Raw genomic sequence first — 15,059 nt, forward strand, 5'->3', positions numbered from 1 at the left:
TTCTCCAACTTGAGTGATGTACACAGCCTTTAAAAAAAAAATTAGACTGTGACGCCTGGGTGGCTCAACCGGTCTGCCTTCGGTTCAGGGTGTAATCCTGGGGTCGTGGGTTCAAGTCCCACTGGGCTCCTTGCAGGGAGCCTGCATCTCCCTCCGCTTGTGTCTCTGCCTCTCTCTGTGTGTCTCTCATGAATAAATAAAATCTTTAAAAATACATATATATATATACATATACACATATGTATATGTGCATAAACAAAGAGGGTGGAAGCAGAAATCACATGGCAACCCTTAGCTTTAAGGCAGTCATGGTGACGACCCAGAATATATATATATATATATATATTTGTTTAAATACATGAGATGAAAACACACATTTTACAATGTTGTTCACAGGCTCTAGTTTGAGAAACGCTGCACCATGTCCTGCTGCCCTAAAGGCATGCACAGGGGTGAAACTTCCCTGTCACCTGCTACAAGTATCTGGGACTTCACATTCTAGGGCCTCTGGTAATGGAAAAATGTCTAAGGGACAAGCAGCAGGATTGTTCCAGGTCAGGGAAGGGGTAAGAAAGCAGAAGAGATGGACATAGGGATCCAAAGACCGCCTTAAGTGGGTACTGCAGAGGTCCACATTGGGTGGTCAGCCCCACTTGGTTATCAAATTCTGAACACTGGGAAGGACCCCTGCTCATAATGCAACATTGCAAAATGAGCCAATGTTATAGTCACAAAGTACCTCGCATCTGCTTCTCACTTTAACGCTAGGAGAAAGTTGGTGGATATTATCTCCAATTAGTGAGTGAAGAACTGAACCCCTGGGAGGTTTGTGACCTACTTAAACTAACGATTGGTAGAGAGCAGACCTATCACTGGAACCAGGATGCCTGATGAGATATTCTTTCCCCTCGGGGATCCCTGGGTGGCTCAGTGGTTTGGCGCCTGCCTTTGGCCCAGGGCGCGGTCCTGGAGTCCCAGGATCGAGTCCCGTGTCAGGCTCCCGGCCTGGAGCCTGCTTCTCTGCTTCTCCCTCCTCCTGTGTCTCTGCCTCTCTCTCTCTCTCTCTAGTCTATCATGAATAAATAAATAAATCTTTAAAAAAAAAAAAAGATCTTCTTTCCCCTCAACGCTAACATTATGACAGTGAGTGACCTGAGGACATGCATGGAACCATTAGTACCTTTCTGTAATAGGACGTTGTAGCAAGGATGAGTCTCAAGCATGAGCATTACAAGTTCAAAGAAATACCTCCAAGAGGAAAAGGCGTGAAGCTTTGGTATGTTCTGTTCTACTATGAAGCAGGAGTAGTAGTTCAAGTAGTTCATAAATCATGGCATTGAAGAGGAGGAAGGCTTCTGAGATCCCTTTCCATTTGACTTGTTCACTTGCAATAAAGTTGCAAAATGGAATAATTTAAAAGAAAATATTCTTATGCACACCTCCACCTTCTTGAATTTTCAGGGCATGTGAATTTGGCATGGTTGGCACGGCTGAATTTCTTCATGCCTAATCCTCCAGCCTACTAGAACCACTTCTCTTGGGATGGCATTTATAGCTTTACCAAGTATCTGAAGATCTATTTGCTTTTTCAAGTTATTTCCTTGCTTACTCATTTTATCAATTTCTCATTTACGTCTCAGTGAACTGTTAAATCACCTTAAACTTTGACAATTTATTTAAACAGTAGCAAAGGCTTTATTTCATATTAAAAGAAGAATTGCTGCCTGGGATCAGACAACCAGTCTCTCAGCTTAGAATTCAGAATCAATATTTAGAGTCAAGTCATATTTGAAGACAGACATAATTACCTTCCAATATTTCAACTTCAAAAACCTGTGAGCTGTGACTTTGCTAGCCATAAAATTAAAACAAGTGCAATAAAATCATTATCACCCCTTTGTGAGAATAAACATTGGTAGAACATCTTTGAAAATATCTATCGGGAGTCTTTAAACTTTTTTTAACCTCTGGGCTTTTTTAAAAAATTGGTAATCAAATATTTAAAAACATCTTTATGTGCATAGATGTTCATCACAGGATACCAACAAACATTTGGAAGCAACTTAAGTCTACAACTATGGTAAACTTGTTTGATGGTCTATTAGTCATTTAAATTGTTTCAACTTTACTTATATTTTGTTTTTTATATTGTTAAATGAATATGTATTATTTATCACCATGTGTATTTATTAATTACTCCTATGTATTTTCATTATGTATGTTTGTGTGTGTGTGTGTGTTATAGTGTTAAGGATCTCAAAACCTTGGGACGCCTGGGTAGCTCAGTGGTTGAGTGTATGCCTTTGGCTCAGGGTGTGATCCCAGTTCAAGGATCGAGTCCCATATCAGGCTCCCTGTGAGGAGCCTGCTTCTCTCTCTGCCTGTGTCTCTGCCTCTCTGTGTCTCTCATGAATAAATAAATAAAATAAAATATTTTTTAAAAAGAAAAAAAAAGGATCTCGAAACCTAACCAGCTCATTCATGAACTGATCCACCTATTAAGCATTTCGTGTGTACCTACTATGTGCCAGCTGGCATGCTAGCTAGTCTGAAAAAGAACATTCCCTGCCTTCCAGGACCTTACAATTCAGTGAGAGAGACAGAGAAGTATTGGTTGTATAGATCATATATGTTATTCCAATATATCACTGGAGTAAGCATGAGATAGTACAGAAAGCATCGGAAGAAAGGCATCTCATCCATTCTTGGAAGATAAGGTTTGTTTCCTGGAGGAAAGAACACCTAAGCACTGTGCTTTGCATGCAGTAGATGCTCAATAAATGTATTTTGAATGAATTGGTATCAGAAGGGCAATGGGAAGCAGCCCCGGTGGCCCAGCGGTTTAGCGCTGCCTTCAGCCCAGGGTGTGATCCTAGAGACCCAGGATCGAGTCCCACGTCGGGCTCCCTGCATGGAGCCTGCTTCTCCCTCTGCCTGTGTCTCTGTCTCTGTCTCTGTCTCTCTCTCTCTCTCTCTCTGTCTCTCATGAATAAATAAATTCTTAAAAAAAAAAGGGCAAAGGGCAAATAAAGGAGAAAGAAACCCTTTCAAGACAAAGGAAAGATCCCGTGCTAATGCCTAGAAGGGAGAATACAGAACACTTTCAGGAAGTCAAACATTTTCCAAGATGGCTGGAATTTGGAGTTCAGTTTAGAAAAGAACAAGAGATGAAGGCCAAGAAGTGCATCGAGACAAGAGTACGAAACCCTGGGTGCCATGCTGAGGAGGAGTTTGGCCTCTGTGCTGAGGAGAAGGAGCAGGGAGGACATTGCCATGCTGGCCATGCAGAAAGGTCCTGGACAGAATGACACATACAATGACAGGAGGCCAGTCGAGGGAGGTGGGGACACAGCAGAGGCTCTTTCAGCTGTCTAGGAGGCCTGCCCGCAAGAGAGCCCATGGAGAAAGGGGATGCATGGAAGAGATATTAGGATAAAATCCACAGGACTTGAGGATTTAACTGAGTGTGAAGTAAAAGGGCCAGAGAGGAGACAGGAGGCCTGGCGGTGGAGCACGGTATGTGGAAGTTCTGGGGTGTCAAGTGCAGGCAGCTGCCGAAGGCAAGAGGAGGTGGCTCCGACTCCCGGGCCATGTCGTTCTGCCGCACTGCTACCTCTCCTTCAAGCCACACCTGGCATCACTGGGATTTCCCTACGGGCAGAGGAAGGAAAGACTCAGGCCTAGTTATAGATGGTTTTGAACAATACCTAGGTACCGGCTAGATGTGAACAGCTGCAGTGTGACAGCCCCAATCAGGAGTGTCACTGGGAAAGAAAATCCTCTGACTGCTCAGACTTCCAATGGCACCTTGGTACTGCCAGTGCTGGAGGTCTGGAACCCATGACCACAGCCAATCTTTGTCCCCAGAAGCTTCCCATCTCCGTGTCTCATGCTATATGTGAAGAAATGTCTTTCAATCTGGTTTCCAGTTTACTAATTCTCTCTTCAACCATTTGCCTTCGATTTAACTTCCAGTAATATTTTTCCCATTTTACAGATTATGTTTTTAAAGATTTATTTTTCTTTATTTGAGAGAGAGAGAGAGCTCCCATGAGCAGGGGGGAGGGGCAGCGGGAGAGGGAGAGAGGATCTCAAGCAGACTCCACACTGAGCATAGAGTCTGATGCAGGGCTTGATCCCATAACCCCAAGACTGTGACCTGAGCTGAAATCAAGAGTCAAGTGCTTAACTGCCTGAGCCACCCAGGTGCCCCAAAGATTATATTTTTAAAATACTATCATTTTTTAAAACTCCAATTACTTTTATAATCTGCCTAGTTCATTTTTATAGTTTTTCTTTCCCTGTCTGGTACACTCCTTCCATCTCATTAATTTCTATCTGCACAAGAGATACTTTTAACTTTCCCTGAAAATTAGCCTTGAAGAAGGGGAAGTACAGGGTGCCACAGGAGCATGTGATGGCAAGCTGGACTTCACCCTGGGTGCAGAGAAGCCCTTCCCTGCAAAAGTATTATAGATGAGAACTGAGGGGTGCCCGGTCACTTGGAGCTGTAGCCAAATTGCCAGACACACTCCAGGCCCTACTGTAGCTCCACGGTGTCGTCTACCACAGTCAGATACAGAACTTCTGATTTCTCCCTACACCATGCTGGGGTTTCCCGTAAGTAGTAGAAGCTGCCTCCTAGATTTCGCAGCCATTTGTTTTTCTTTTTTTTTTAAGATTATTTATTTATTTATTCATGAGAGAGAGAGAAGCACGGACACAGGCAGAGGGAGAAGCAGGCTCCCTGTGGGGAGCCCGATGCGGGACTCGATCCTGGGACCCGGGATCATGTTCTGAGCCAAAGGGAGATGCTCAACCAGAGCCACCCAGATGCCCCTCACGGCTATTTCTACCCCATTGTCTAACTCTACTAGGGCTTGGGAGTACTCTAGGATTTTTCCATTTTCTCCCATCATACTTATAAAACAAAATTTTTCGCTCTGTTCTTAGAACTTTCATGAGCCATCCTCAATCCTGCCACTTCATGATGAGCAGTTGAAGCAACATTATCAAACATTTAGTTTCTGTCAGAGGCCAGTAACAATTTGAGCTATTTCACAAAGAAAAAATAGTTATTTGCAAAAAGGGTATGGCTTTGCCCCCAAACTCCAGGGGTGTGCACTGCAATTCTGCTAGTGGGGTTTCCTGAAGTCTCTGTACAGCATCCATCTGTCCTAGACACTTCAGGCATGTCCATGTGCTAGAACACCACGTACTACGGCCTGGACTTGCCACAGACCTTCTCTTGCTCTGGGCCTCACTCCAAACTGGCAGCCTAACAAGTTCCTTCCTAAATAGGTCACAGCAGTAAACTCAAATGTGCTGTATGTTGCCTCCAAAGAAGCCCATGGTAATGGCCATAGGTCTCTTGGGGATTGAGGAAAGATGTTGAGCATATACTCAGAGCAGTGTCAAAGAGGTCCAAGTCTGTGAACCAGCTCAGATCTTGGAACTGGGTGAAAGGCCATGATTCTAAGATAGTGACCCAAATTAGATCTCTGCTTACCTGGCACCTTCCAATTACGTAAATCAAATTATGTTTTAGCAGGCTGACCATCGACGTCATGGCCCGGGGCTCCATCAAAGATCCTCAGAAGTCAAAACATTCTATTTGCCACCGCGGGCCTGCTGCCAATTGCAGTAACCATGCCTACTGTCTCTGGTATGAAACACTGTCACTTGGCCTCTGAGATCAGGAAATCCACTTAAGTGGCAGCATTGCTCACCGCCATTCTCAGCCTGCAGGGGACACCTCCTGCAAAGTTTCTGAAGGAAGCAGCTGTTCCTATCAGCACATTTCATCATACCTCATTGTGTTTTCATCATACCTCATTGAAGGGAGTATCTTCTGGGCCCTCCTTGGGGCACACAGTCATGGGAAGTATTTTTTACAATCTTGTTGTAGAGGCTCACATAGGATGCAAGAGAATGAGAAGGGCTGCAGTAGGGAAATCCCTGGGTGGTTCAGTGGTTTAGCGCCTGCCTTTGGCCCAGGGTGCGATCCTGGAGTCCTGGGATCTAGTCCCATGTCGGGCTCCCGGCATGGAGCCTGCTTCTCCCTCTGCCTGTGTCTCTGCCTCTCTCTCTCTTTCTATCATGAATAAATAAATAAAATCTTAAAAAAAAAAAAAAGAGAAGGGCTGCAGTAGATTGCATAACTATCTCTTAAACATTCCAGTTTCCTTGCCTATGATGGCCTTGTTTGGATGTTCATGCCCCGGGAAGGAAAATACATGCTTATCTTGTTGAACTCAAGAGTAGCCATGTGACTTGCTTTGGCCAATAAGATGAGAAGCAATGTGTATTGCTTCCAAGTAGGTACTTTGAGCCAGGATGTGCTTCACCACAATCTCTTTTCTCTGTGCCACAGACCAACCATATACCAAAATAAGTTCCATCACCTTGGGTCCAAGGGAAGACAATGTAGAGCAGAGCTTTAGTTGATCTTTGATGCACATGTAGTGTGTTTAAAATATAAATCTTTGGAAAAAAGAATAAATAAAATAAAATATAAATCTTTGGGGCAGCCCAGGTGGCTCAGCGGTTTGCACCACCTTCGGCCCAGGGTGTGATCCTGGAGACCCGGGATCCAGTACCACGTCGTGCTCCCTGCATGGAGCCTGCTTCTCCCTCTGCCTGTGTCCCTGCCTTTCTCTGTGTTTCTCATGAATAAATAAAATCTTTAAAAAAAAAACTTTAAAAAAATATATAAATCTTTGTTACAAGCCACTGAGATGCTGGGGTTATTAGTTACTGCAGCATCACCTAATCTATGCTGACTGATACAACTGTAAACATTTATGTAGACTTTTTCCTATGTGCTCTACCACTTTACAAATGTTAACTCTTTTAATTCTCACAAGGACTCTATGAGTCAAGTCCTATTATTATCCCAGTTTCACAGAGGAGGAGACTGAAGCACAGAGAGATTAAGTAACTCGCCCAGAAACATACTGCTAGTAAGTGGCAGCCCTAAGATTTGAATCTGAGCACCTGCACTCCATAATTCATGTTCTTCATCCACTACATCACAAAAACAGAATAAAATTTTTTGATAAATTTGACTACATAAAACAAAGTTCTACATGGTTTTAAAAAAAAACTCTATACAAAATGAAAAATCAAATGACAAATTGAGAAAAAATACAAGTCACATCATGGACAGCAAGAAAAGGACCAATGACTAAAAAGAAATGTAAATATAAATAGAGAAATACAAATCCATAAAAATATAAAATGTAAATATAAATGTATTTTGCTAAGAAGTATATCTGCTAAGAAAATCTGCTTAATTTCACATATATAGGAGCATCTATCAAAATTGCAATTAGGGATGCCTGGATGGCTCAGTTGGTTAAGCATCTGCCTTTGGCTCAGGTTGTGATCCGGGGGTTTTAGGATTGAACTCCATGTTAGGATCCCTGCTCAGCATGGAGTTTGCTTCTCTCTCTCCCTCTGCCCCTCCCCTCTGCTCATGTTCTCTTTCTCTCTCTCAAATAAATAAATAAAATCTTTTTAAAAAATCACATGGCACCTGGGTGGTGCAGTTGGTTGAGTATCCAACTCTTGATTTAGGCTCTGGTGCTGATCTCAGGGTGGTGAGATTAATCCCCATGTGGGGCTCCACACTCCACAGGGTTCTGCTTGGGATTCTCTCTTCCTCTGCCCCACTGCCCTTCTGCCCTTCTCCCCCCTTATTTTCTTTCTTTCTCTCAAATAAAATAAATCTTTGAAAAGATTTGCAATTATTTTGACCCAGGACTTCATTCTTTGGAAATATTTGCAGATATGAAAAATGATAAATATATAAAGATTATTAATATACTGTTTTTGAAGTAGCAAAAGAATTGGAAACAATCTAAATATTCATCAATAGGGAAATAGCTAAATAAATATGATACAATCTCAGAGTGGTTTACAAATTAGTCTTTAAAAAAAGGTAGTTCTTAAAATATCAATATGGAAAAAATGTTGATATATTGTTAAATGGGAGCAAGGCTCACAACATTGTATGTTATTATTAGTTTTTAGAAATAATCTATTGCTCTGAAAGGACACACACACACACACACACACACGGTAACCAGTTACCTCTGCAGAAAAAAAAAATAATGAAGGGTGGGGAGCACAGGACAAAAGGATTTTTTATTGCATTACTTTTGGTATCTTTTGAACTTTATACCATCTATGTATATTACCAAAAATGATTTATTCTTACAAAGAATATTCTTTGCACCCTCACCCACTAGATAAATATCAGTTTTGCTCAATGTTATTACTTCAATTGTTGAGAATTAAAGACAAATTAACCTTGACAAGATTACCTTGTATTTAATCTTCTTTCTTATTTTCTAGGTAAAAATATTGATTTCTACCTGTATGGTATCTAGTATTGAACTATGATATCACACTAGTTGCCCTCCACATGAGAAATAAGTAAAGATATTTCCAGATAAACAAAAGCTGAGGGAGTCATGATCACAAGATCTGCACTGTAAGAAATGCTAAAGAGAGTTCTACAAGGTGGAATTAAAGGACACTAGACAGTAACTCAAAACCATACGGAAAAATAAAGATCTCAATAAAGGTAAATAGATGAGCAATAGTCAGTGTTATTATTTAAAGAAAAAGTTTAAATTCTTAGTGTAAGAGCTAGTATTACTGTAACTTTGGCTTATAATTCCATACCATGTTTTGTAAATGATTGAAGAGACTAATGCATTTTTAAATAGCGTTAGTTTTAGACATACAACGTATAAAGTAATTTGTGACATCAACAACCAAAAGGGCTAGGGACAGAGCTGTAAAGAAGCAGAGTTTTAGTACAGTATTGAAGTTAAGCTGGTACAAATTCAAATTAAAGAGTTATAATTTTACAATTTTAAATGTAATCCCCATGGTAACCACAAAGAAAATTTCTAGATATACATAAAAGGAATTGAGAAAAGAATTTGAACATTTTACTACAGAAAGTCAAGTAAACACAAAAGGCGGCAGCAATACAGGAAATAAGGGACAAAAAAAGGCATAAAGATAAGGCATAAAGAAGACAAATAACATAATGACAGGCGTCCTTCCTTATTAACAATTACTTTAAATATAAATGGATTAAACTCTCCACTCAAAAGACAAAAATCGGAAGAATGGATAAAAAATTACAAGATCCAAATATATGCCATATATAAGAGACTCATTTGAGATCCAAAGACCAAACAAGCTGAATATAAAAGGAAGAAGATATTCCCTACAAATAGTAACCAAAAGAGAGCAAGAATGGCTACATTAAAAAACAAAATAGACTTAAGTCAAAAGAGCTTACAGGAGAGAAAGAAGAACAGTATATACTAATAAAAGGTTCAATATAGCAAGTTGATATATAACAATTATAAACATCTACACACCTAATGACAAAACATCAAAAAAATTTAAGCAAAACTGACAGAATTGAAAGGAGAGACAATTCTACAATAATAGTTGGAGACTTCAATACCCCAATCACAATAATGGATAAAACAACTAAACAGAAGATAAAAAAGGAAATAAAGGACTTAACACAATAAAATAACTAGGTCTAACAGGCATATACAGAAAACTCTACCCAACAAGAGAATATACATTCTATTTAAGTACATATAAAAGTTTCCAAGATAACCATGTGCTGTGTCACAAAATCTCAACAGATTGAAAAAATAAATGTCACACGAAGTATTTTCTCTGGCCATGGTGGGATGAAATTAGAAACCAAAAACAAGGGGTGCTTGATTGGCTCAGTCAGTGGAACATGTGGGTCTTGATCTTGTAAGTTCAAGCTTCAGGCTGGGTGTAGAGATTATTTAAAATAAAATCTTTAAAAAAGAAAAGAAAAGAAACCAATAACAAAAGGAAAACTGAGGGATCCCTGGGTGGTGCACTGGTTTGGCGCCTGCCTTTGGCCCAGGGCACGATCCTGGAGACCCGGGATCGAATCCCACGTCGGGCTCCCGGTGCATGGAGCCTGCTTCTCCCTCTGCCTGTGTCTCTGCCTCTCTCTCTCTCTCTCTCTCTCTCTCTCTCTCTCTGTGCGACTATCATAAATAAATAAAAATTTTAAAAAAAAGGAAAACTGAAAATTTTACAAAATTATAGAAATTAACACATTTTTAAGCAATCAATGGATCTAAGAAATCAGAAGGGAAGTCAGAAGTACTTAGAGACAGGGGATCCCTGGGTGGCTCAGTGGTTTAGTGCCTGTCTTTGGCCCAGGGTGCAATCCTGGAGTCCTGGGATGGAGCCTGCTTATCCCTCTGCCTGTGTCTCTGCCTGTGTCTCTGCTCTCTCTCTCTCTCTCTCTCTCTCTCTCTCTCATAAATAAATAAATCTTAAAAAAAATACTTAGAGACAAATAAGGGACCTCAGTCAGTTAAGCAATTGACTCTTGTCTTCCGCTCAGATCATGATCTCATAGTCCTGAGATCAAGCCTCATGTTGGGATCCCTGCTGAGCATGGAGTCTACTTGGGATTCTCTCTTGTAGTCTCTCTTTGCCCCTCTCCCCCGTTCACACACATGTGCACTCTCTCTCTCTAAAAGAAGAAAAAGATAGAATGAAAGAAAGAACAGACTTAGAGACAAATTAAAGTGAAAACACAACTTGCCAAAACATATGGGATGCTGTGAAAGCAGTGAAAAAGGAAAATGTCTAGTTATAAACACATTTAAAAAGAAAAATCTCAAACCAACAACCTAACTTTATAACTTAAAGAACTATAAAAAGAAGAAAGAACTCAAAAGCTAGCAGAATAAAGGAAATAATAAGGACTAGAGCAGAGATAAATGAAATTGAGACTAGAAAAACAATAGAGAAAATCAATGAAACCAAAAGTTGGGTCTTTGAAAAGATCAGCAAAATTTAGCTAGATAGACTAAGACAAAAAGAGAAGATAAAATTTCTAAAACCAGAAATGAAAGTAAGGCTATTTCTGATTCTATAGAAATAAAAAGGAGTCTAAAACTATACCATTTACACTAACAAATTCGGTAGCCTAAATGAAATGGACAAACTCCTAGCAACACAAAATATACCAAGACTAAATCACGAACAGAAAATCTAAATAGACCTATAATTATAATTATAATTATTAATTATACTAGTATTAATTATATTAGTATTAATACTAATTATACTAATTATAATTAGTAAGGAAATTGAGTCAGTAATCAAAAAAATCTCCTAACAAAGAAAAGCCTTGGATCTCATGGTTCCCCTGGTGAATTCCACCAAATATTTACCAATCCTCAAACTTTTCCAAAAAATTGAAGAAGAGGTAACACTTCTTAACTCATTCTATGAGGCCAGCATTACCCTGATACCAAAGCCAGACATTATAATGGAAAATTACAGACCAAAATCCACTATGATTATTGATAAAATCTTCAAGATACTAGCAAACTGAATTCAGCAACATATTGCCAAGTGGGACCTATTCCTGTAACACGACGATGGATCAATGTAAATACGCCACATCAACGGAGTGATGGCAAAAACATATGATCATCTCAACCCATGCAGAAAAAGCATTTAACAAAAGTCAACACCCCTCTCTGGCAAAAAATACGCAACAAACTAGGAAATAGAAGGAAACTACCTCAAAGGAATAAAAGCCATATATGAAAATTCGACAAAGAATATCATACTCACCAGTGAAAAACTGAAAGCTTTCCAAGACAAGGAATGAGGCAAACAGACCCACTTTCGTAACTTCTATCCAACATAGTACTAGAAGTTCTAGCCAGAGCAATTAGGAAACAATGAGAAATAAAAGACACCCAAATTGAAAAGGAAGATGTGAAATTATCTCCTTTTGCAGATGATATGATCTTATATGCAGAAAACCTTAAAGATTCCACATACACAGACCAAAACAAGACAAAACCTATTAGAACTAATAAGTGAATTCAGAAAAGTAGTAGCCCCACCCCAATTGTCACAGGATCTTTGGTGACCTTGAGATAACACCACGTAAGAATCCCAGAAGTCGTAAGCAAACGAACCTCAGAAGGTTGCTTCCATTTAACACAACAAGTATTCACCCCATTATCTACCATGTGCAAACACCAGGTTAAAAAAGTGCAAAGTAGGGCAAATTAAAGCAGGGATATAATTAAGGATGAAGTCCGCCAGTGGCCTTAAGCAGTTCTTGGGTGTTTGTAACTCTGGCTCTAACTGTACGACGCGGAATCCTTTTAAGTCTAGAGCAATCATAACTCACACACACACATTCAAGGGACACAGGCAATAATTTATATTCAGTTGGCTTCCCTTTCCATAAAGAATCGTGAAATGTTGGGGTGCCTGGGTGGCCTAGTCGGTTGAGCGGCTGACTCTTGGATCCGGCTCAGGTCATGATCTGGGGGTCCAGCCCCCAGTGGGGCTCAGCAGGGAGTCTGTGTAAGATTCTTTCTCTCCCCTTACCACTCCCTCAAAATCTTTCTCTCTCAACTAAAATAAATAGGGGCACCTGGGTGGTGCAGTCAGTTACGCAGATGACTCTTGGTTTTTGCTCGGGTCGTGATCTCAGGGTCATGGGAGCGAATCCTATGTCAGGCTCTGTGCTCAGCATAGGGTCTACTTAAGTTTCTCCCTCTCCCACTGCCTCTCCCTCTCCTCAAATGAATAAATAGATATTTTTAAAAGCAAAATAAAAAATATTTTAAAAAAGGAATTGTGGAGTGTTTCAGAAATATATTTGGAAGACTACAGCTAATGAAGTAAAATCTCTTAAGAACGTAGCTGTCTCTACCATACAGTCCAATGAAACAGTATAACTTGAAAGTCTGTATGGTCAGAGAATGACTAAGAATTATGTAAAATAACCCAGGAATTTAGAAGTTAAGTACACAGCCCACTTGATGCACTCTTTATAGAGGTGCCTCCCCCACTGTCAAAAAAAGAAAAAACAGGCTAAGCTGTTTTTTAATCATAGAGGTATTGTGAATAAAAAGTAGTTAAAAACTGAAATAAAGAGCAAAAATTTCCCATTATCCTTATCAGCTCAATTTTGACAGATATTTAATATACTTTTAGAAACATTATATACTTAAAATGTAAATCAAATATTATACATACTGCAACTCCCACTTCCTCCCATTTACCATACATAAGACATCTGTAACCCAACCTAGTCCTTTTTGGATTTTGGGTGAAGGTTTTGTTTTAAATTACAAAATGTAGGCTTTTGAAAAGCCAAAAACCATAATGCAGCTATGTATAAGGAAAAAACTTCTAATCCTTTCTACCCTATAATGATCAAATTTTGTGTCAACTTGGCTCGGCTATGGTGTTGTTGAATGGCAAATGCTAGCTGTCACTGTGAAGATAGTTTGTAGATGTGAACACCTTACATAATCCGTTAACTTTAAGATTACACTCCATGATATGGTGGGTCCCACCTAATCAGTTAAAGGCTTCGCGGGGCGGGGGTTTCCTAAAGAAGAAATTCTACTTCAAAACTGTAACAGAGGGATCCCTGGGGGGCGCAGCGGTTTGGCGCCTGCCTTTGGCCCAGGGCGCAATCCTGGAGACCCGGGATCGAATCCCACGTCGGGCTCCCGGTGCATGGAGACTGCTTCTGCCTCTGCCTATGTCTCTGCCTCTCCCTCTGTGTGTGTGACTATCATAAATAAATAAAAATTAAAAATAAATAAATAAATATCCTGAATTTAAAGCCAAATGTGTCTTTAACACGTGCCATGATGCACATGACAGTCTACTGTCCACAGGTATTTGAGAAACGCCAGGAGCCAGTGGTTCTCACTAACCCCCATATAAGGTCAATCACGTACGTCATTTCATCTCTCAGGTGAGAGAACAGAGAAAGCTCCCCTTTCTCCCAGCTCAATTTTTTTCAATAAACCACCATGTTTAATTCAAAATGTTTATATATATATAAACACACACACACACATATATATAAATGTATATATAAAACAATGTTGTATATGTGTGTGTATATGTATTTATGCTAATCTGTTATTTGTTTTTTGCTATTTATTTTTTAAGTAAGCTTTGTGCCCAATGTGAGACCTGAACTCATGACCCCGAGATAAAGAGTCACATGCTCCACCAACTGAGCCAGCCAGGCACCCCGAAAATTTATTTTTTGGTAGACAGCAAAGCAAGATTTATTACACAATAGCAAAGTGAGAGTACAAAGCTCCAGAGGAGGGTGTAACAGCCGCCTCAAAAATATTTTTAAGTGAAAGAATTAATGAATCTGTGTCTCATCCCCTGGTTCTTCCATGCCAACCAGAGGTGCCCCTGCCTGGTCCACAGTTAACAAAACATCATAGCTCCCATCCCTAGCCAACAGCACACGCTGTAAGGACTGAGGGAACCCGAAAGTGCGAGGCATTGGTGTCATCACCCTGGCGCTCTGCATCTCCAAGCTACCTTGCCAAGCCGGTCCATGAATCAAAGTCACTGGCCTCTAAGAGGTCACACAGGTGTCCAGGCAATGAAGACGATGCTGGGGCGCCTGGCTGGCTCAGGCCGTAGAGCATGTGACTCTTGACCTCAGAGGCTGTAAGTATGAGTCCCATGCAGGGTGTAGATATTACTTAAAAATAAAATTAGAGGGTGCCCGGGTGGCGCGATCGGTTAAGCTTCTGCCTTCAGCTCAGGTCACGATCCCAGGGTCCTGGGATCGAGCCCCACATCTGGCTCCCCACTTGGCAAGTGGGAGTCTGCTTCTCCCTCTACCCCTCCCCGCTGCTCATGCTCTCTTGCTCTTTCTCAAAATCTTTAATAAATAATTTTTTTAAACTACACTGAATTTAAAAAGGGGCACCTCAATGGCCCAGTTGGTTAAGCACCCAACTCTCAGTTTCGGTTCAGGTCATGATCTCAGATCCAGCCCCACATCGGGCTCTGTGCTGGGCGTGGAGCCTGCTTAAGATTCTCTCTCTCTCTCCTTATGCCCCTCCCCCTCCTCTCTAAATGAATGAATAAATTTAAATATATATATATATATATATATATATATATATATATATATATATATAGGATCCCAACAACTTCTC

Source organism: Nyctereutes procyonoides, unplaced genomic scaffold (assembly GCF_905146905.1).
Source record: "Nyctereutes procyonoides isolate TBG_1078 unplaced genomic scaffold, NYPRO_anot_genome, whole genome shotgun sequence".
NCBI classification, from domain to species: domain Eukaryota; kingdom Metazoa; phylum Chordata; class Mammalia; order Carnivora; family Canidae; genus Nyctereutes; species Nyctereutes procyonoides.